Below are 23,510 nucleotides of genomic sequence, written 5' to 3' on the forward strand. Positions count from 1 at the left end.
CAAATCGTGTGATAAACCCAAAGGGGCTACTCGCACATCCAGACATTCGCAAATTCTATGAAAAAAATAATAAATAAAACACACAATTGTCCCCCACTGCTCAGTCCAATCTGGCACCAGAGCCTGTTGTCCTTATTCTACCTCCTGTACTACCACCTGAAAGCTTGAATGTAGATGTCCCTGATTCTAGAGTGGGTAATCCTAGCACCATCATCTCTGATCAAACTATTTTAACGATACCACAGACCCCCCCCTGAAAATTATACATCGCAAGAGAACCTTTTCTATAGTTCCAGAGGAAACTTTGAGTGAAGCGGAAGTGTGTGTTAGTTGTGAGGATGTTGTGGACATCTCCGATGAAAGCACGAGTGGTTCTCCCTCAGGTGCTATATCCCTACATGCAAGTATTAGGGATCTTGAAAGTTCCAACAGTGCGAATGTTACTAATTCGAACCTCCCGTGTTCCATTGACTCAACTAGACATGCCATAGATGAGTCTTACATACAGCCAACCCCCAGAAGGTGTTTGTCATCTGCTCGATCAGTTGGCCAAAGCGGTGACTCGGTTGGTAATCGAGCACTTCTTGAAATCACCCAAGGGGCTGTAAACACCACCATTGCCAGCCTTTACAAGCTTTTCGAAGCAATGGACACGAAGATCTCGCTTCAATCTGCAAAAATAGATCAACTTGGGGAATGGATGAAAGGTTCCATGTGAGAAAGGTGTTCCATATGACCCCCCCTGAATGCAGAAGTGCTTGCAGACATGGCAAAGCGTTTGACAGACTTAGAGTCTAATTACATGACCACCAAGACTGTCTCATGAGCCTTTGACATCGGTTCTGCCCATGTTTTCCAGGATTATTTGTCCTGTGGAATATGCAGAGGAAGACGATGCCAAAAAAAAAAAAATATCATGGATAAGTGTTGACTTTCCGTTGCAAACTGATCTCAATGATGATGATGATGTCCAATACATTCAAACCATTTCTGGTGAAATGTACGGTCAACAGCTTCACAAAAAAACCCGGAAAATATCAGTAGGAAAAAAACCAAAGACATTGTGTCAAAAAACACTGCCTATAGTTATGACAAGTTTGAAAAAGAAAACGAGTTCACAACCTCAAGTGAATACCTTGTCAAAAACAACTCAGGCAGATGATGTAATCTACGTCCCAACAGAATCAGGAGGAGGGATTGCTTAATCTGTGCCTGCTAGGGCTGTGTCTGTAGCCACAAACTTAACTTTGGTGTCATCATCCATTAATTCTGCACAGACACAGGGTCCCTCTGTTCTTGGTCTTTCAGCAGGGTATGAACCACTGAATGAACTTGTAGCCTTACTCGAAAATAAACCATCTAATCCTCATCTATTAAAACAATTTGTTCCTACCAATGCCAATCCAATCATTCAGGTGCGTGAAGACTCATTTGGTCGAGATAATCGCTATCCCTACAGTTGATCGTGAATCGGGCTTTGAAGAACGCATCGCCGTACTCAAATCCACATTAGATTCTTACATACAGAGAAGAATAACGAGGCGTTACCGAGGGAAAATCCCATGAACACTAATCCACGGTCCTTACAGAAAAATGACGCACAACCAGCTGAGGCAGGTTATGCAGGCAATGAAATACAGACGGAACGCTTGCAAAATTACCTCGAGCCAGACTATAGAAATCCTGATCATGGCAGAGTTCATAATGCGGCCCCATTATCAAGAGCCGAAAATATTTCAAATTCCAAACATGGTCAAAATGAGCAGAGAAACTCTAAAAAAATAGATTTGATTCCTTCCATACATTGATAAAGTGCCCTGAGGGACAATTTGAGAAATATGATCTTTGTCGTTAGAGTGTCCTGGAGACATTCAGACGCTAGAAGCTCTCTCCTCAAGTGATTTTTATCAAATTTGAGTTTCTAGGTGACAGAAATCTGTCCATAGTGCGTTTGTGGATCAAATCAGGGCTCGTAAGAAATACGCTTTGGAAAGCTAAAATTGATCTTTTTAACATGGAATTCTTGTTGGCCCTCAACCCCGCTCGACACTCATAATTTGGGCGAACAAAGCCTGCCTAAAACTAAGTCATCACAGGAGCCAGATTGCTTATGTCCATTTTGCACGAGAGATAAGAGCTTGAAGCAGGTTTCATCCTCTAAATCGCAATCATAACCACCAATTAGCAAGAAAAAAGAATTCTCACTAGCAAGCTGGAACACGAGGGGGTTCCAGCATCTCAAATGATCAATTTAACTGCTTTGATATTGTGGCATTACAAGAAACCTGGATGTCGCAAAGTCCAGTTTGGGATGATCATGATCTTGTCTTGTTACCAGCGATGACATCAGGCAAAGGCAGACCCACTTCAGGCTTGCTGGTTGCAGTAAAATAGAGTAGGGGTTTCAAAATCACTGCTTGGTTGTCCCCAAATAATTTTATGCAACTAGTAAAGATCTCTCACACAGCACACACCTATGCCTTAATCAACCTATACCAAAATCCAGTTGGGATCACAGACGATGCTTTCTATCGTGATCTATCAATCCTTTTTGAAGAAATTGCTAAAAAACACTAACATTTCTGGTATATTGGTGGTAGGGGATCTAAACCTCGTGTGTATTCAGATAGAAAGCAAGAAAACCAGCAAAGAAGGTCAGAGATGGGCTAGGTTTATGAATGACTTAAATCTTAGAATCGCCAATGGAGCCATTCAGGGAGACATCCCACCAAACCATACATGGGAGAGGTGAATCTAGATCCATAATTGATTACGTCTTCTTGAGCAATAGCATTTTAGTGACCACCAACAAATTCACAATCATTAAACAAAATAAAAGTGACCATCACTTATCACTAAACTGGACTTCCTTAGTCCAAAAAAATTGACAAATCACAAGTGGCACAAGCAAATGTTAGTGGTCAATAATGCCAAAAACCGTTTTAGATGGTCAGAAGATAAACTGATATCATTGAATTACTCGATCATAAATAGCCAAAAAATAAATGGGTTTGAATCATACGTAGATGTTCTGGATACATTTAGAAACATTCTTCCGAATATCAATAATGATCTAATATGCACATATATGGCTTTGACATGATCCTCCAACAAAGGAAAACTGATCATAGAAGAAATTTGCGTAAATTGCCACTGGCAGAACGAGAGAAAGTAATCCAAGCGGCTAAGTGCACATATCGTAATTGGGTACGTTCCAGAAAGGCTCATCTCTTCCAGAACAATGGTGAGCTTTTCCTGACAGCCTGTCACAACAAGTCATCAGCACAAGTTTGGGCATTGCTAAATAAATGCAACTCCACTTCCCAAGTAGTGGACCATCAAATTAATGGAGTTACTGAAGCACAATGGCTTAAACATTTCTCTGAACTTTATGCTGATGATAGCATGGGTGACTATAAATATACAAATAGATCCATCTTATGTTGGCATTTAACCTGTTCTGAGGACATTGTTAAAGATTTCATCAATAAATCATCATCCTCTAGAGCAGCAGGCCCGGATGGTCTTTCAAACCATATGTTTAAACAAAATTAGCAACATTGGGCCACTATCCTCAATAATACTCTTAATTATACTTGGTCTTCTAGAAAAATACCGAAGTCCTGGTGTTCCTCCTTGATTGTTCCAATATATAACAGCCCGATTGCTTTGTTAGATGCACCTGGAAAAATATTTTCACGCTTGGTTCTAGGAGATTAACACGTGGACCGCCAAGATGCAACAGCGTGATCCAAAGCAAACAGGGTTCGTAGCAGGCTTAGGGACCACCGTAAATTTAATTACTTTAAGTGCCATTAAAACACAGGCACAAATAACAAAGCAACCAATTTATTGTGGCTTTGTTGATTTACATTCCGCCTTTGATTCAGTCTCTCGATCCAAACTAATGAACAAACTCATCAAGGCGGAATGTCCACCCACTTTAAGTGATATTTTTGCCGTGCATTCAGATACTACCGTACATATAAGACTAAATTTTGAGGGCCCGTTATCAGAGGCAATAGCAACAAAACGAGGGCTGAAGCAGGGATGTATTCTTGCTTCAGCTCTCTTTAATTTTTTCATCAATGATGCAAGATGGATCTTTGACAATGTAATCGAAGATGCACCTAAATTGAATGGGGTTGAAGTGAAAGCAATGTGGTATGCTGACGACCTTGTACTAATCTCGAAAACTCCTGTTGGATTACAGAATTTGCTGACTACCCTATGCAACTATTTTAGTACTAATGAATTGGTGGTCAAAAGCAAAAAAACTCAAATTGTTATTTATGCACCAACTGGTTCACGGAGAAACAAACTAGAATGGAAAATTAGGAACACAACAATTGAGGTTGTACCAAATTATGTATATCTTGGTCTTATTTTCGATTGTCCTCGCTCTCAAATGTCTAAAATTGAACAAAAACTAACATCAGCGATTTGTAAGTCAAAACTAATTCTGTTTAAGTACAGTATATTTTCTATTAAGTCAGCTGTTATATTTTGGACCCAAAATGTGGTAGCTACCATACTGTATGGTTTAGAAACCCAAAAAATAATCCAACCAACAGTTTTGAATCAATTGGAGGCAAAATTCTGGCGGGCAGTGCTTCATTTACCTCAGTGCATCCCAGATCCCTGGATGCGTTATGAGCTAGGGTTATCATCTCCAACGGCCATGTTCAACTAGCGATTATGCAGTCTCTTTTGGAAATGTCTGCTTTCTGCTATAAATGAATCCATATTGGCAATTGTAGCAAGTTATTGGTTGTCTTCCACACATGAATTTCCAAAACAGTGGACCAAGCAGATCATGATGGTGATGAACAATGCAGATATTACAATTGAAACTCTTGTGCTCAATCCAGACCGAGCAAAGAAAAAAACTCTACATGATGGACTGGATTGACACAAGAGCTACCTGTTTAAAGTATAAAGATTTTAACCTTCACCTATTTGGCCCAAAAAAAATGTAGAGAGATTGAATCATATCTTTGTAAGGCCCCCTCTCCTTTAATAAGAAATGCCATTCTACGTTACCGGTTCAACCTACTGATCAGTAATGAGAACAACTGGTGTCGCTTCTATAACAACCATAGTATTAAGGAAACTCTTGAGTATGCAATTGTTGATTGCCAAGAACTCAAGTACTTGAGACAAATACACTTTTCCCAAACACTTTTCCCAACCACATGACCTATTTTGCACAAATGAAGCCAGAGAATAGATGGGTTGCAATAATAGCCACTAACATCATGAGCATTAGAACAGCCACAGCTTAATTTTTTGAAAGCTTTAAAACTGGAGTAAAAGTTGTAAACCTGCTTCAATAAATCCAGGATTTAAAAATATATATATCATGTATAACAATTGTAAGATTTCACACAGAGAAATGTTGAGAGAAATGTTATTGCATCTTATGTGAAAATAATTGTTGATTATATTTCAAGAGAATATCACTATAGGTGTGTTTTAGAGATATTTTATTGTTTTCTCGTTGACATTCATTTATGTGTTATTGTTTTAGGATTGTTTAAGTTTGCTCTTTTTTCTTAGATGGACTTCGAGATTTCTTTTCATTTTGTCACAAATTAATGTAATGTTTCTTGTTGTTTTTGCTGTTGGATATGTTTGTTAACCCTTTTCTTTCTATTTTGTAATGAATTGAAAAAGTTTATTAATTTCAGCTATATTCAATAAAAAAAAAGTTTACAAAAATTCGATTCCCTGCCTAGAATAGTTGAGAAATCCAGCCTGCTGGCATTCCAATCATTCCATCTACATATCTTACATAGAATCCGATATGGTCGTGTTTAACCCACCGAGCTAACTTTCGGAAACAGTAATAGCAATTTCCTTTTTACTGCAGTCAGTGACAGCGCAGAAGTAGCAGCAGACGCTGCCGTGCCAGGCACGAGGGCCCCTGGCTTCTCTGCAACATATGGTGCCCCATGCAGGAAGATATGCGTGAATCCACTTGAAATCACTTCCTTGGCAGTGGTGCATCCAAAGTACTGTAGGTAATGAAGTGATTTTTACTACATCAAGGGATGCATAGACTCACTCTTTAGTAGATGACTAGCGGGGGTAGCTCAGGAGGTTGACAGAAGTTGCCGAGTTGTTATATATGCAAAACGTGTTAATCGAATGACTTCTTGCAATTAACTACAAAAAAGGAAGTGCTATAAAATGTAGTTCTGCCTCTGTAGTGAAACTTCAAAGTTGGCACCCATGAATCCAGTTTAATTTCTTAATAACTGCTGTCAGAACATCATAAACATGTATTTGCGATTAACCAGTTTGACATGACATCTTTATAAATATAACCTGTGATAAAAACACAAAGCAAGGTGCACACAATGACAGTATTAGTGTGAAGCTCTGAAAACAACAAAAAAACATTTCAAAGAAAACTAGTGAACGCAAGTTTCAGCAGGGTTTTTGAGTTTGGAAATTACTTTTTTCCTATGAACGTGAGGGGCAGCAAAAGCAGGGGGACCGGTGTTGTACGATATCTGGCTCCCCACCATCTGCCATGGGGGAGCTGGATATCATACAGTACTAGCAACGGGTAGCAAGTGGGACCACAGGAAGGACAGCCAGGATGCAGGAACCAGACAGGTACAAAAGTAAGTACAAAAAGAATGTACTTCATTTGTTACAGGTCAAAAGGTAGGAAGGAGTTAAACAGGAGAGCAGGCTTCAACATACTTCCATGTCCCAGCTCCCATCCGCAAGCCCATTCCCAAATGCCAAACCCAGAACCCCCAGACCCCTTGCATTCTGCATTACCAACCTAAGAATGTTTGAATCTCACCAAGCCTTCCGCAAAGCAATCAAAACAAAACTCTTCATATAATACCACTTAACTGCTTTCTTATGTCTGACTGAAATCTATGCATGTATTACTGTTAACTATGTACTTGCAACCAAGAGACCTCACGGTCACATATAACCTTTCCTACTGAAAAATGGTTTATACACCTCATGTAACAAGCATCATGAGGCCTCTGGGCTGCAGGTGCGCTATACAAATGCAAATAAATAAATTACCTCACACATTACAGCGACAGCTCACACCACAAATATCAGAACATGCAGGATACCAAACAACGTGTGCTTTCGTCCCTGCTCGCCTTCTCTCTTACATGACCCCTATGGTGCGGGTAAAGAGGGAGAGGGGCGCGCAGGGACCAGCATTGCAGTGATCCGAGCCCCCTGCTCGCTTCCTGTCCCCACGCATCTGCCTTCATGGGTCCACAGGGGGAGGAGAGGGACCGGGAAAGGCCTGAACGCTTTATTCTTGGCAACCCCTTCAACCGTGGTGTGGGGGTTTGTCTGAAGAGCAGCATCCCTTACCAGGCAAGAAGACGTTGGCAGTACCTGCAGAAGTAACAACGCAGTTTGGACGTGCAATCCAAATGCAGGAAAGCGCACATACAGGCTGCGTTTATTTCCTGTTTCGTAGCCACGCCCCATCACGGTCCACTGACTAAGCATGTGCATTGGGGGGGGGGGTAGGCTCGCCATGCACAGTTAAGTGAGGCAAAAACTTTTTTTTAAAAGTATTGTTTGTCTTTCCTCACTGTACCGGATCACGCACTCCCCCTGCTCCCTCCCGGGGGAAATGTATACTAGCATAGCAAATGGAGGAGACGGTGAAAATCAAGAAAGACATCTTGTGGTACAGACAGACTCTGGCTGGTACAGCTCAATCCACTGCCTGGCAGCACTGAGCGATGAAGTTAGGTACATCTCCCTGCAATGTTCAAATCAGAAACCCCTCACCTGTAAAGGCAGTAAAGTTACAGTAGGAACTTCGTGCCAGCGCATACATTTCAGGAGGGCTCAGCAGCGCCAGTCACCCAAGCGCACGTGAGGCTGTGTAGCAGTGCAGAAAAAGAAGCAAGCGCGTGGTAAAAATGGGATCGACAGGAGGCTCAGTTTCCAACTTGGTGAGGTCATTGCTGTTCAGTGAAAGCCGTGTTTCTCAGATAAGGGTGAAGAAAAAGCAACTGCCATTGTGGGAAACATGCAGGCGCTTACACAAACAAATCAGACTTGCTGCCAGCAGAAATTGGAGGAAAAAAAAACATCTGACGAAATTTCCTTGGCGTACACGGCACTGGCATAAATCGCTTCTGTTTGGGGCGGGGGAGGAGAGCGGTGGGATAATATTTATACATTTGTAGCAGCTCGCATAGACCGCATGCATCTAGGCGCTAGTTACAGATACAAGCATAGTGGGTCTAGAGGAGAAAGGGCAGGGGAGCCAAGAAGATATACAAAGATCCGCTGTTGCTGCAATCATAATAGGAAAAACAAACCCACCTGCACCTAAATATGCCTAGCGCTTCGAAACACTTCCGAGATGTATTAGCGCCTTATAAATATACAACCGAAAATAAATACCTGCCCATGCACGGCATGAAGTCCTCCTTCCTCCATGATTCTCATCCTAAGCACGTAAACGTCCTACGTGCACCGTCACGAGGTAACTTAACGGCATTTCAGAAATACGTGAAATACGTCACGACGACTGAAAGGCATTTGAGAAAGTGTCGGCAAACTTCTAAACAAACAATGCTGTCGGGTGTTTTAGGGACTTTAACAGTGTGTTTCAATTGATAATGAAAGCAACAGAAGGCCTCCCTTTACGAAACACTCCTTTACAGTTCCCAGGCAGCGTCAGGTGAGTGCGTGAGACCCAGCTCTAGTAGTGAATTGTATATGCATTTCTTTTAGCATCCATTAACTTGGATCTTTCTCACCCCTTTGTTGTTATATTGGTAAGAGGAGCCCTTTTGCAATCTATGGAAATGCACGTTTAAGTAAGAGGCTGCAGCTGTAATTCCTTGTATTGTACTTATCACATGTTGAAATAAAAAAATACTTTCTAAACATCTGGTTATGAAATTACCCAGGGCAGCCTGTTGTTGTTGTTGGTGTTACGCCCTATCGTAGACAGCTCCGAAGCTCATTTACGGTACAGTACACAGGCTCTGGAATGCTCGCAGACACAGTAACTGTGCAGCTACTACTCAGACCGCGGTCTAGTGTAAGTGACATATATGCCTGTGCCTGCTAATGATTGCAGACGTGTACTGTCTCCAGTTCCAGTGCCTACTCTGAAAGTAATGATTCCCCAGGGCTAAATGGCTGCAGATCCGGTACTTTCTCTCGGTCTAATGACCCTTTTGTGGATAATAACTGCAGGCACAGTGTCTGTTCTAGGTCTAATGGCGACAAAGAAACAGCACCCCGATGAATGTCAGCAGACACTACCTTCGCTAGCGCTAATGGTGAAGGCCCATCACGTCCTCTGGTTGGAGCGACTGAGTGCAGACACAATACCTGATCTGAAGCTAATGACTTCCTATCCAGCTACATCTGACAATGTGTGTCCTGGGGCAAATCATTACAGACACAGCACCGGAATACCGATTCCAGACCCAGTACCTGCCCTGGAACTAATGACGTTTGATATAGCACCTGCTAATCCGTTACATATGACAGAATACCTGAAGGATGCCATGCACAGTATGTACTCTTGGGCTAACGATTCCAGTCAGTGTCTGCTCTGGAGCTAATGGTATTTAACACAATACCTGCTCACGAGCAAACCTGGGGTTAATGACTGCAGTAACAGTAAAAACCTCACGAACCCTTTTCTTCTCGTGTGTCCTTTTCCGTTCCTAATTCACATCTGACACCGCGAAACACGCTCTCTGAAATGAACGTACAGCGTAAAGGAGTGATCAGAAGGGATAAGCCATCGTGCCACACGTTTCAAAACGTGTTTGGTGCAACTGATGGGATGCTCATTCACTTCACTTGCGCCAAAAAGGTGGTGAACCGTGCAAAAAGGCCAGTTAATTGTGTCCATCATAGTTGTGCACATTGAGGTGTTCTTTTCCCATCGAATGCATAACTTGTACAAACCAGAGGGTGGGAAGGGGGTTCTGGGCATTTTCAAGTAAACCACAATTTTCAAAAGCGGTGCACTTTTAAAAACTCAGGAGGGGAAAAAACATTTCCCTGTGCCTATTTGGAACAGGTGCAGGGGGATATAAAATGCATGGGAAGGTAACTTCTGTTCCTGTCATGCAATGAGTGAGTGAATGCTGTGTGTGAATAAGCAAGTGAATGTTGTCAAAGAATGTTTCTGTGGGTGTGTTTGTGCTGGGCCCCCTCCCCATCTCTTCTGCCCCCCCCGCCTTGGTCCCAAAAACGTACACAGTCCTGTTTCACACACCCCCTACCCCCCTTCGAGTCCATAACAGACACCACTGGGGGAACCCTTACACCGCCCGGGGAAATGGCTGATCTAACCAACATCATCGCCCAATTGCCAGCCCATCAAATACAAGCCGAAAACCCAACAGATTCCAGGAGATTCTAACTAGACTGACTGAATTTCATGCAAGGCTGCTACTACCACAAGGCTTGCTTCAACCATGTCTCGAAGGTGAGGATATGGAGAGGAAATGGGAAATGTTTTCCTAAACTTCGAACTACTTGGGTGGGGAGAGAACCTTGAGAAATGTTATTTGGGACCCTTGCTAAAAAGGAATTTCCAAACTTATTAACTACTCAACCTTGTACAGGCAGCCTCCTTCCTAATCATCAACAAAGGCTTGTTGAAAAGAGTTGGGTAAATTTGTGCCTGCAATTTTTATTGGCAGAAATTACGAGCCATATGGGTTGAATGCGGGAGAAACTCCTTTAGAGATGGGCGAACAGATTAAAAACACGGTAAACCTATGGAAAATTAAAAAAAACTCTAGAAGAACTGACCAAGATGTTAACTTCAGAGCAATTTACAAATTCCTTACCCACTTTTTTACAAAAATCCATCCTTCAATTAAATCGTCCTACCCTAGCCATGGCTATTGAGACTGCACAAAATCATGCAGATCCAGCGAAATTCTTCCAGCAAGCCCGTCAATGGGAAGATTGAAGCTATCATAAACCCATCCATCGCCTTACATCCCATGGAATAGATAAAGGGGGGGGTCATATAGTCAAGGAAGGGGTGCCTTTGAGAAAGAGTCGAGGTCAATAAACCTGACCCAAGCCCATGGAAGAAGCAAATCACCTCCTCTGATCTGTTTCTCCTGTAGAAAGATCAGACATCTAGCTAGACCCTGTCCAAAGAATATAAAATACAAACTTATGGAAATGGGCTGCTTGAAGGGTGAAGTGTGGGAAGAAGCTGAGGAAGAGCTAGAAACTATTGAGTTCAACTATGAAAAGGCTTGGCTAAATGGGGAAACAGGTAAAAGCCTTAATCGATTCCAGTAGTAAACAGACCGCTATACGGGCCGATTTAGTTACACCACAAGACCTAAACCATGCAACCCTAGTCCAAGTAACTTGTGTACATGGGGATAATGCAATGTATCCTAAAATACCTGTGCACATAGAAATCTGGGGCAAGACAAGTGAAATATCATCAGCCATAATTCCAGGGACGGTGCTTCCCCATCTCCTCTACTCTCCTACAGAAATCTCCACCCCCCCCTTTGGAGATTTTCTGCCCCAGCGGTCCTGGCAGGAAAGTTATAACTCCCAAAACTCTCCCATATGGGATTGGGAAAACTCAGACCCATGAAACCTAAGACAGGCTTTGCCACCCAAATCATAGGTTACTGTAGATAGTCAGTAAAACCAATCAGTGGAATATGCAAGAGTACCTGGACATCTCTCACCCTTGTTCTTTGGCCAGTCTTAACGACTGGAAATCTAACTAAACAAACAATATATCCACCTCGCATAGGGGAAGGATATGTGAGAAACCTGATGGTGTCTCTCCCTGGCTAGTCCCCGGGGATCTGTCATCCAGGTGGCCAGGACACAGTCCTTGCTATTGGATCCAGTTCCTGGGGATGGACTAGTGAGGGAGGATCCCCTGGATGGGGGTCATGTGGGAGTGGGACCCCGACGGGCGAGATGCAGTATCCCCCTTCTTTCAACACCTTTTCCCCATCCTACCATGTAGGATATTCGATTTTTCCACATGAACACTTTCGCACAACACCAAAGACAGCGAACTAACGCCATAGCCGTTTACCTGACCTGTCCCAATACCAGGGTCTGGCAAAGTCGGGCAATAGACCAGAATCACACACACCTGACAGCCCTTTCCCTTCCCCACAGGGATAAAAGGTGGAGCACAGGATGAGCAAGGCAGATCGCACGACGTAAGAGCTAACTCAGCACAGTAGTTCAAGAGGAGGGGAAAGACGGCGCAGACCAAGAGGGTGACAAGGGGAGAGTCAACCTTGCCCTTTCCGACCAAGGCTTGTGGAACCTCCGCCGAGGAAATAAGGCCGTGAATAATAGCCAGCGCGTGTTGCAGCAGATGTCAATGGTACACGAGAGCCTCCTCTGCTGATTACCAAGCAGGGCAGAGACGCTTGTCTCTGTGATACCAACCTTGACTCCAAGGAGGAAGAAAGCCAAGCGGTTCATCGCAGCCGGTGAGTCGAGGGGGGTGTCGATAAGAAACGGAACTGTGTTGAACGAAAAGTAGCCAAAGGCTAAATTGAACTTTGAAAAGCAAGCAATACTATTCAGGAAGGAGGGAGGGAACCAGCAACAGAGGAGTCCGGCACCACGTGGGTGCTCGCACAGGAAACTCTGGACGATTACCCAACAGTAAATACTACTGCAACCAGAAGGCCTTGGGAAGAGTCAAAGAAAAGTGTAAGTGGTCACACCGCGGTCTTGTAAAATCCTCTGTACTGGCGAAAGTCTTTGACCGACAGATGATTGTGAAAGCTAAGGGAAGTGAATCCTGCATAGTAAAAATGAGTACATGAATTGCATTTTGTAAAGATAAGAAAGAGTGAACCAGGCAGAGAGATGCTAATGAGAAGGGGCGAACTCTAAAGTCCTGTGATGAATTGTCTAACAGTCGGCAAACCCGGTAGCGGGAAGCCGACAACCAAAAGTCGGCAAGAGTGAACCCAGCAGAGGGAAACAGACAACGAAGGGCAAAACCCAAAAACCTGCTTAAAAAAGACAGTAAGGTTTGTGACAGCAATAAGTATTGCCAGACAAGGGGAAGGGAAGTGTGCCCCTTGTCATCTGGGATTCTTGACCGGCCGAGGGCGATCCAGGGGTGAAAAGTTATCACCCAAAGTTCACTGAGTAGGGAACTGTCTTGTGAATTTGTTGAATATAATTTGAGAGGTCTGAACCCAGAAGAGGCGGACCCAGAAGTGAAGCCATCACCCAAAGTGTTTGTAGAACCGCACTTTTGTGTTTGTTTGTTGAGAGCATCAGGCCTCGAAGGCGAGAGACTTTTTTTGAAAAGAGACCTAACCAACGAAGAACCTGATGGCTGATACAGAACTATTAGCTCGTACCAGGAAGGCTTGAGCGTGTGCTGTGCTCCAGAAGTCCCACCTTGACCCGTGCTAAAAAAAAGTGGGAAAGGGAGTCCTCAAGGCAATCCCATCCTGACTTATTATTTGAACACCTTCTCCTTTATTTGAAAACCCTGTCCCACACTTTTTCTGTAATTAGTTGTAAAGAATTGGTAATCGTTTATTTAGTATAGGCTTTTTACTTTGACAAGACACCACAAGGACTGCCTCATTTTTCATTTGGTGGGCGACGCTTGCTCCCATTTAGATTTAGCTTTAGATTAGGCATTTTTCCATCCTTAACTTAGTTTAATAAACACCTTTGAACTGTGATCACTTGTGTCTGTCTTTACTGTTGTCACCATGAGTTCTTTACACTTCTCACCCTCACTCTGCTCCAAGCTGGGGATCACTGCCTGGACTGGCCAGCCTCTGCCTGCTTGCACCCTTTCCTTGGGCCAGGGTGCACGCTGACCTGTGCTGGTTCTCTCCCAAGGAGGGGGCGAGTCGAGCCCCATTGCGGTCGCCGCCTTCCTGCCTCTTGACTTTCTCTCATCCTGGGCCTCTGGGTCGCTCTGGGTCGTTCCTGGTGTTCTTCTCTGCTCCGCAGCTCTCAGCAGTGGGCTACACTCCTGATCTCTCGGATGAGACGCTGCTTATCTGGCACAGGGGCGTCTCAGTCCGCCTTGCTCTTCCCGCTGGTGCTCGCCAGCAGGAGAGCCCGCGCTCCACGAATCCAGCGGCCGTGGGCCTCCAATATCACAGCCAGCTCCTTCCTGACGGGCTCCTCTGCCGTCTGACAACAGCTATTTTCCGCCACCTCGTCACCGCACTGGGTCCTCGGCCACCCCGACTGGTTCATCTTGCTCGCCATCTGCGACCGTGTCTCTCAGTTCGACCTGCAGTGGGTGCAGTGCCTCCACACCTCAGACACCGCGGAGACGAAGGCCGCACACCCGCCTCTGCCGAAGTCCCCCACTGATACGGGCTGTTGCATTCGACCACTAAAGCTCACACCGATAAATCCCAGCCTGGGGAAGCCTCTTTTAATCTATCTTCATTGTTTTTGGCCCCGTAGGGTGAGAGTTCTACAATCCTGCTTCTCTCTCCTCAGCAGCCATCTTGGAATCCCAATCACGATGCACTTTTTAATGGGTATCCACCATAGATGGAAGCCAGTACAAAATGCTGTTTTTCTTTTTAAATTTTCTTTTATAGAAAGGATGATATGTGCTTTTATGTGGTTGCACTGATATTTTGGGGCACCCAGTCTAGCCATTCATTGCTGTGGCATGACATTTTCTTTTTTTAAAACTAAGATTCTATGACAAAGCAAGCATGATGAGTGATATTATGTGTCTTAACTGGCATTTAGGGCAGCCCCTAAAGCCATGTCTTACTGTGGCGAGGCTTTTCTCACTGAGCATCAAGGGTAAAGCAAATATGATAAGCATTATTACGCATCTAGACTCGCCTGCATTGTGCAGTCAGTTTGGACCTGTTTTCTTGTTGTGACAAGACATTTATAAAGGCAAAGCCAACAAGAGTGTGTGGCAGAGCCATGGTGGGCATATTTTCTTATAGTATCATTACTGGCATTCTGTTATGCTAAGTTGATTTGTACTACGCAGCGCTACCACCCAGGGGCAGTCTCTAGGTGCACTCGTGTCACTCTGCAAAAAAGGGGGTAAAGGGGTTATCGGGGGAAAAGGGTGAGAGGATGGGTTCAGAACCAGGAGGAACTGGCGTCTGCGATTGTTGTTTTGCATGTGGTCGTTTGTGAGTGGCCTTGCGCATTTTAACCTTATGGGTAGGTGTCAGGATTAGTCAGGCGAGTACAAAGGCAGCGAATATGGCAAGGGAAATGTGCACTAAATCACACAGTGAATAGCTTCGAATTAAACTACGTGCACACAGGAACAACGACTCATGTATGCTAGAACCCAGGAGTGCAAATAGAGTGTGACAACAAAACCAATATATGAAAAGGGATGTGGGTAAGCACCTGACCGCGAGGAAAGTCGGCAAGCGCCTTACCCCCAATTGCTGTTACAGGTACTGACAGCGCTAAACCCACGTGGAGGGCAAGCAATGACAGGATCTGTGAACTAACACTCTTGATGGTATTAAATAAAGGAACTAAAGAACTGTACTCACGAGGACGAGATAAACCTCTTAAATGTCAGCTAGCCCACGAATCCTGTTGATGAAACTGGGACCCAGAAAGGCTAGAACGGCAATGGGAGGAAAACTAAATACCTAAGTTGGAATAGTGATTACAAATTAGTGAGGAAAACATAAGCATTCACACAGGAGCTAGCTACAACCGCACACCACACCTACTAATCAAATGGGAAATAAATGCAGAAGTGCAATGGAAAACATGGAATGGATCCCAATAGAAAGTAAGGATCAGGAGCAGGGAAAAACGAAATAACCAATGCAAACTTCTCCCTACCCCTCCAAGGAAAAGACAGGAAGCTAATCTAAGAGGAAGGCTAAGGCATACGGGTTTACAGCAGCAAAGGACAGAATCAAAGAAAGATAGAACACAGACAAACTGGGCTGCATCTAAAAGGGGAAAGCACTGAGAAATGCTGCCTGCAAACAGAGGAAGACAAAGAGGGAATCAAGGGAGCAGAAATCAATTAGCGCATGAATCCGAAATTCAGGGCGGAGGAACAAGAAAACAGGAACTAGGAACTAGGTACAAAGGCAAGGAACAAGGGACTAGTCACAACAGGAACACTGCAAACGATGACCAGCGCTGGACTGAAGTAAGACTGAGGCTTTTAAAGCTGCTTAACGAGCACACGCCTCAGGTGTGCTGATTACTGCACCTGCTGCCACAGCTGTTGCCTATCCTCCACCCAACCTTGTCCTGCAAGGGTGGAGGTGGAGCAGTGGGCCAGGCATTCTGGGAAGCATAGTCATTTGGTTAAAGAAGCATGCTGGCTGTCAAAAACCTGGAATGGATCCGGAAGGGAAGTAGCTTGCAAAATAGGGATTTAACGCTCCCAATTCATCACAGCACTGTAGCATAAGGTTCAGAGGAAAGGTCCAGTAGGGGATAAACCCCAAATCATGCCCCCAAGTGGTGGGAACGGGAGCGAAGGGAGTGAGTCGTGACAGTAGGATTCCATGCTTCGTTTGTGTGGTAGTGTTTTGTGTTGGTGTTAGTATTGTGTGGTTTTATTATGGGTTGGTTGTGTGCCCTGGTTATATAGTGTCCATAAGGGATTCAGAGTCATAGGTGGTTGTGGCTGGCTATAAGGTAGTCCGGCATTTTGGTGTATTGTTGCATTTTAGATGGTATTGGGCTATGTGGGAGGTTTACTCTGGATGTCGGCATAGTAATGGTTCTCTGTATGTTTATCATTGTGGCTGGTCCAAGATCTGGTGTAGAAGCGCTAGTTATGTAGGAGGAGGAGGAAGGGAAGAGGGTTAGTAAAATCTGTCAGTTTGTTGTGGTCTCTCTCTCTGGGATGTCCCTTTGGATGCCACTTGACGGTATTTAGCAAAAAGGATGGGTATCCCCTACACCGTGGACCAGGGGAACTATGTAATTAACAAGAGAAAGAGTTTGGAGGTCACACGGTGTCATGAAACACCCATGGAGCCTGTGGAAGAGATGGAAACAATGGAAGAAGGACTGAGCTCCTCCTTTACCTGGATGTTACGTTCTCGAACAGAGGCTATAATTAACTGTCAGGTGTGGCAACCGGTGCGTTGCAACTGATTTCTTTCCCAACGCTAGTTGACAGTGCTCCTGTCTCGTGCTACTCCTTGTTTTTTTTCCCATTTGCCTTTGCATTGTTTGTCTGCCTGCCTTTTATCGTACATTTTGCCACCACGCTTCCTGTGGGGAATATTTCTTCTTTAATTTGGACCTTTCCCTGCCCACATTTTCTTGTTAATCTCCCAGCGTGTGTGTTTGTTATTTTGCTGGAGTCAGCAGACACCTGCGTTCGCTATGGGGCTTTTTTTTTACTCAGCGAGCGGGGACTTGCTATCTGCAGTTCTTTTCAACACACGCTTTTCCAAGCAGCTGTCACTTCAACTCGTGCCCCCTGAGTTGTGTGCTTCCTCTGACCTGTGTAACCCCTCCTTCTGTTTATTTTACTTAACCTTGCTCACGGAGTTCTTGGAATCTTTTCCAAAGCTTAGACATTGCACCCAAGTGCATTCTGGTAAATGTAGTACTCTAAAGAAGTGGGATTCCAAGAAGGATTGTGAATTACCCATTCGCTGAGTAGTATTCCAAGAAGGATTGCGAATACTTATTTGAACAGACCAACGCACCTGAAACTACCCATGGTTTTTCTGCTGCGGCTTTTCCCTGGTTTGGGGTGGGCTCCCCGGAGTCCCCGCTGCCGGGCATATAGCCTTACTGGCAAAGTGGCCTCCGGGGGAGCTCGGCCCTATCTCTTCAAACAAAAGGGCAAGACGGTGAAAAAGAAGAACCCAAGAGCCTGGAGAGAGAAACCTGTGGAGACTTCTTCAGACGAGCCTTCGGAAGCCAACTCAGAAACCACAGGTGAGGAGTGGGAGTGGGATACGGGTACAATTGTAGACACTAAATAGCACGAACCTGAGAGATTGCAACGCCCAGAAAACATGGCAAGCCCTGAGCAATACCAGGAATTGGTTAATGCTATTCAAGCCCTCACAGTGGAAGTACAATCACTAAGAGCCGATAATACAGCTCTGCGACAACAGGTACAACAGAGAGAAGATAACCGAGGAGATCTACCTCCCATTGCATTACCTTGTGGCAAGTTTGACGGCAATCCCCGAAGAATGAAGGAATTCTTGGATGCCTGTTTGGTACACTATACCTTTCGCCCGAAAACATATGAACTGGATAGGGCCAAGGTGGGATTTTTGATTTCTAACTTAGTGGGGAATGCGTTGGCATGGGCTACTCCACTAGTTACCAACTCTGACCCAGCCCTTAATGATTACAGTAATTTTGTTCAACGTTTCCGGGATAGGTTTGAAAGACCCGAAGTTTTGTACTCTACTTTTGAGACTTTATTAGACATACGCCAAGGACCAGCTGATGTTCAAACCTATGTTACCAATTTCCAGAAGGTTGCTACAGAAGCAGGTTGGCCTGAGACGGCACAGCAAGCCATATTCCGTCGCGGTTTACATGACGATATCAAAGATGAATTAGCTTGTGTCGCCAGACCTTCTACTTTTCAGGAACTAGTCTCCTTAGTTCTGCAAATTGAGTTCCGTTTGGCCGAAAGGAAGGCAGAGCAGGCTTTCAGACAACTTAAAGAAGCATTTGTTTCAGCCCCCATTCTGAGGCAACCAGACCAATCCCAGCCTTTCATAGTCGAAACTGACGCTTCAGGTGGCACAATAGGAGCAGCTCTGTTGCAGCAAAAAGAGGACGGGTTGGAACATCCCATCGCATATTTTTCTAGAACACTCAGTTCCAGCGAACGGAATTATTCTGTACTTGAAAAGAAGCTTTTGGCTATAAGACAAGCCTGTGAAGAATGGAGGCATCTGCTTCAAGGAGCCGTTTACCCGTTCCAAGTACATACCGATCATCGGAACCTAAAGGTCCTTCAGCAGATGGAGTGTCGAAATTCTAGACATGCAAGATGGGCTTACTTCTTTTCCCAGTTCGATTTTGAAATCACTTATTTGCCAGGAAAGGACAATCAATTGGCAGATGCATTATCCCGAAGCATGGGAGAAGATACAGAGGGATTTCAAGGCCATGAAATCTTGCTTGCAGGAAAAAGATTCATTAACACAGTAAATTCCTTCCTCCAACAAGTACAAATAGCTCAAAGGGAGCAAAGACAGCATACCAATCTAAGATTACTATACAAGGGTGACTACCTCTTCAAAGACAAATCCTTATATCTGCCAACTCAGGAGTTACGTGATCTTGCTATGTCATGGTGTCACGACCTTCCCGCCGCTGGACATAAAGGACAGAAAGCTACCTTGGAACTGACTTCTCGTCATTTCTGGTGGCCTACGATCACCAAGGATGTTAAAAAGTATGTCACCACCTGCCCTACGTGTGCCCAAAACAAATATCCATACTGCAAGCCCTTGGGTCTGCTACAACAAGACCTTCCACCGGCAGGTCCCTGGCAACACATTTCAACTGACTTCGTAGTAGATTTACCCATTTCTCAAGCATACTCTGCTATCATGGTTACGGTGGACTCCTTCAGTAAGCTGGCTCATTTTTCACCACTCAAGGGAACACCAATGGCTTCTACTACAGCCGAGGTATTTTTAAGAGATGTGGTTAGGTTACACGGACTTCCTAAAACTATAGTCTCTGACAGAGGCACACAATTTACATCCAAATTCTGGGCAAGTCTGTGTAAATTGTTGGAGATAAAAAGATCCCTGTCCTTAGGATTCCACCCAGAGAGCAATGGACAGACCGAACGCCTAAATGCCACTTTGGAGCAATTCATCAGATGCTTCTGTAATCAAGAACAGAATGACTGGTATCATCTTCTACCCCTGGCTGAATTTTCATATAATAACACAAGACATTCAACCATAGGTATGAGTCCATTTCATTGTACCTATGGATACAATCCAAAACACATACTACTGTTCGGACATGTCTCATCTAATGTTCCATCTGTGGAAACACTTCTGAACAATCTACGGAACCGACAAAAAGAAGCCCAGACCAATCTACAAAAGGCTCGTGAAGACTACAAGAGATGGGCTGACCAGAAGCGAAGACCTAACCCCAAATGGGAAATTGGTATAAAGGTATGGCTGTCGACTAAGTTTCTACCCAGATGGGTACATCATGGCAAGTTCTCACCTAGATTCATTGGACCTTTTAAGATAACGGCGAAGATAAACCCAGTCGCCTTTCGTTTAGCTCTACCACCCAAACTGGGGAGAATCCATCCAGTATTCCACACATCTTTACTGAAGGCATATGTACCAGATCCTCATGCTAGAAAGATGAAGAAGGCGAATTACCAGCCCCTTGATGTGGATAAGGAATATGAAGTCTCTAGATTGCTCGATTCCAGATACAAGAAGGGTACATTACAGTACTTAGTGTTGTGGAAAGGATACCCCATGTCAGAAAGCTCCTGGGAACCGATTCGCAACATATCAGCACCCAGACTCATACAAAGATTCCATCGGATGTATCCGGGTAAACCTGGAGGAAGGCCTTTGAGAAGGGGTCATACTGTCATGAAACACTCATGGAGCCTGTGGAAGAGATGGAAACAATGGAAGAAGGACTGAGCTCCTCCTTTACCTGGACGTTACGTTCTAGCCTCGCTGGAACAGAGGCTATAATTAACTGTCAGGTGTGGCAACCGGTGCGTTGCAACTGATTTCTTTCCCAACGCTAGTTGACAGTGCTCCTGTCTCGTGCTACTCCTTGTTTTTCTTCCCATTTGCCTTTCCATTGTTTGTCTGCCTGCCTTTTATCGTACATTTTTCCACCACGCTTCCTGTGGGGAATGTTTCTTCTTTAATTTGGACCTTTCCTTGCCCACATTTTCTTGTTAATCTCCCAGCGTGTGTGTTTGTTATTTTGCTGGAGTCAGCAGACGCAGACACCTGCGTTCGGTATGGGGCTTTTTTTTTACTCAGCGAGCGGGGACTTGCTATCTGCGGTTCTTTTCAACACACGCTTTTCCAAGCAGCTGTCACTTCAACTCGTGCCCCCTGAATTGTGTGCTTCCTCTGACCTGTGTAACCCCTCCTTCTGTTTATTTTACTTAACCTTGCTCACGGAGTTCTTGGAATCTTTTCCAAAGCTTAGACATTGCACCCAAGTGCATTCTGGTAAATGTAGTACTCTAAAGAAGTGGGATTCCAAGAAGGATTGTGAATTACCCATTCGCTGAGTAGTATTCCAAGAAGGATTGCGAATACTTATTTGAACAGACCAACGCACCTGAAACTACCCAGGGTTTTTCTGCTGCGGCTTTTCCCTGGTTTGGGGTGGGCTCCCCAGAGTCCCCGCTGCCGGGCATATAGCCTTACTTGCAAAGTGGCCTCCGGGGGAGCTCGGCCCTATCTCTTCAGACAAAAGGGCAAGACGGTGAAAAAGAAGAACCCAAGAGCCTGGAGAGAGAAACCTGTGGAGACTTCTTCAGACGAGCCTTCAGAAGCCAACTCAGAAACCACAGGTGAGGAGTGGAAGAGGGATACGGGTACAATTGTAGACACTAAACAGCACGAACCTGAGACACGGATAATACAATAGAAAAAAGTTAAAAGACTATCTAATACAAGCACTACTATATATAATACATATAACCACTGTATGTCTAAACCAATTGGACAAAAAAGAGTCAGTGCAAAAAGGTTGTCAAAAAGTGTTAAGTGCTTGTATTAGATAGTCTTTTAACTTTTTTCTACAACTTTTTTGATATATGGATTTATATGCATTTTAGAAAATGTTATTGTGTGGACTAATAAAATGGCTTTTGTTGTGACTTTTGTACAAATTGAATAAAATATGTGAATTTGATTTTTGACCTGTCCATGTCTCTTATCGCCCATTTACCCACTTGAGTCATTTAATTATTTGAACTATTGTATTATCTGTGTGACCTCCAACCCCTTCTCTTGTTACTTGATGTTATCTAGCCAGATGCCTGTTTGTGGTTCTTTGGCTCCTCTCATCTCCTCTCTAGTTTGTCTGTGGTGGTGGTGTTGCCGAGGTCCCTACTAGGTTGTCATTGTCTGCTGAATAGCCAGGTTTTGAGCAGTTTCCTGAAGGTGATGTGGTCTTCTGTGGCTCTAATTACTTTGGGCATGTTGTTCCAGGTGTTAGCAATTAGATGTGAGAACGCTGTTCTGACCACATTTCCTTTTTTCGTAGTGTTTTGCCTCTATTTGTAGGTCGTTGCTGGATCTTAGTTCCCTTCCTGGCGATACCAGCTAATCTTGTCTTGGAGGAATTCCGCTCCTTGTCTGTGCAAGGCTTTGTGGGCGATGCAGAGTGCTTTGCATTTGATGCGCTTTTTTATTGGTAACAAGTGTAGGCTTTTGAGTGCTGGAGTGATGTGGTCTCTTCTGTTTAGTCTTAGTAGGATCCTGGCTGCTGTATATTGCACCCTTTGGGGTTTCTTGGTGAGCCCTTCTTACATTGGTAGTCTTTGGTTGCGTTCCCATGCCGATTGGCCCGTCCAGTTGTGGGTTCCCTCCGTCGAATGCTGCGGGTGAGAGCATTATTTTTGAAGTTTTTCGTTGTCATCCAGTTTTATATATCTGTTAGGCAGTTGTTGAAGTTGTTATTTTGTTCCTGTGTTCTGTTTGTTTTCACAATGAGTCGTGTTGTTTGCGTAGTTGTAGGCGATAAGACTGTGGGATCGAATGATTCTCATCAGTGGGCACATGTAGAGGGGAGAGGCTGAAACCCTGTGGGACTCTGCAGGATATATTTTTGGTGTTTGAGGAGAACAGTGGTAGGTAGGTTCTTTCGTTTATTATTATTATTTTTTTTAGGAATGAGGTAAGCCACTTTAGTTCGGATTCCTGTATGCCATATTCCATCAATGTTTTTATTGGTGTTGCGCGGCTGATTGTGTCAAAAGCCTCTAATATGTCCAATAGAAGGAGGGCCGATTGGGTGCCGTCGTCGCTTGCGTTTATTTTCAGGTAGTCCCACATCGATAGAAGTGCTGATTCTGTTCCTCTCATCGGTCTGAAGCCAACTTGTGCTTGGTTCAGTATTCCTTTTGTTTTGATGTGTTTAAGATGTGTTTTGTAGACATGGTTCTCCAGGATCTTCGCTGGGTAGGGCAGGTTGAATATCGGTGTGTAGTTGCTTGGGTCTTCTGTGCTTTCTGAACTTTTTTTTATCAGTGGTTGGATGTATGCTGATTTGAAGGAGGACGGTACTATTCCTCTTTTGAGTGATGGATTCATTACTTTCCGGGAAGCCTGGCGTTCTGTGGTTGAGGATTCCTTTGAAGACATCCGGGGGGCAAGGGTTCCTTGGAGATTCTGCAAGGTTGGTGTCCTTGATCAATGTGGCGAAAGTGTCCTCTGTGATTGGTTCGAAGCAGATGATTTTTGCTGCAATCTGTGTTTCGTCTGGTGTCTGTGGCCCAGTGGGCACGGTTGTATTTGCCCCGGGTAGGTTGATGGTGTTCT

At 44.3% G+C, this 23,510-nt stretch overlaps 1 protein-coding gene and 1 long non-coding RNA gene across 7 annotated transcripts in view; one reads left to right on the forward strand and one right to left on the reverse strand.

Annotated features, from left to right (window-relative positions):
- LOC138581091 (uncharacterized) overlaps positions 1-8,493 on the reverse strand; it is a 33,667-nt gene extending 25,174 nt beyond the window's left edge. For 3 of the 4 annotated variants that reach the window (XR_011304428.1, XR_011304427.1, XR_011304426.1), the window contains exon 1: positions 8,416-8,493. This is a non-coding gene — a long non-coding RNA (uncharacterized lncRNA). The remainder of the gene's footprint in view (positions 1-8,415) is intronic. The other variant, XR_011304429.1, reaches the window with a different exon arrangement.
- A 75-nt stretch (positions 8,494-8,568) lies between these two features.
- Positions 8,569-23,510, forward strand: part of SH2B1 (SH2B adaptor protein 1) — a 603,138-nt gene continuing 588,196 nt past the window's right edge. For all 3 annotated transcript variants that reach the window (XM_069652165.1, XM_069652166.1, XM_069652167.1), the window contains exon 1: positions 8,569-8,695. The gene's annotated coding sequence lies outside the window, so the exon portion shown is untranslated. The remainder of the gene's footprint in view (positions 8,696-23,510) is intronic.

This window comes from Ambystoma mexicanum, chromosome 3p (genome assembly GCF_040938575.1).
Source record: "Ambystoma mexicanum isolate Mex_15411 chromosome 3p, UKY_AmexF1_1, whole genome shotgun sequence".
Taxonomy (NCBI): domain Eukaryota; kingdom Metazoa; phylum Chordata; class Amphibia; order Caudata; family Ambystomatidae; genus Ambystoma; species Ambystoma mexicanum.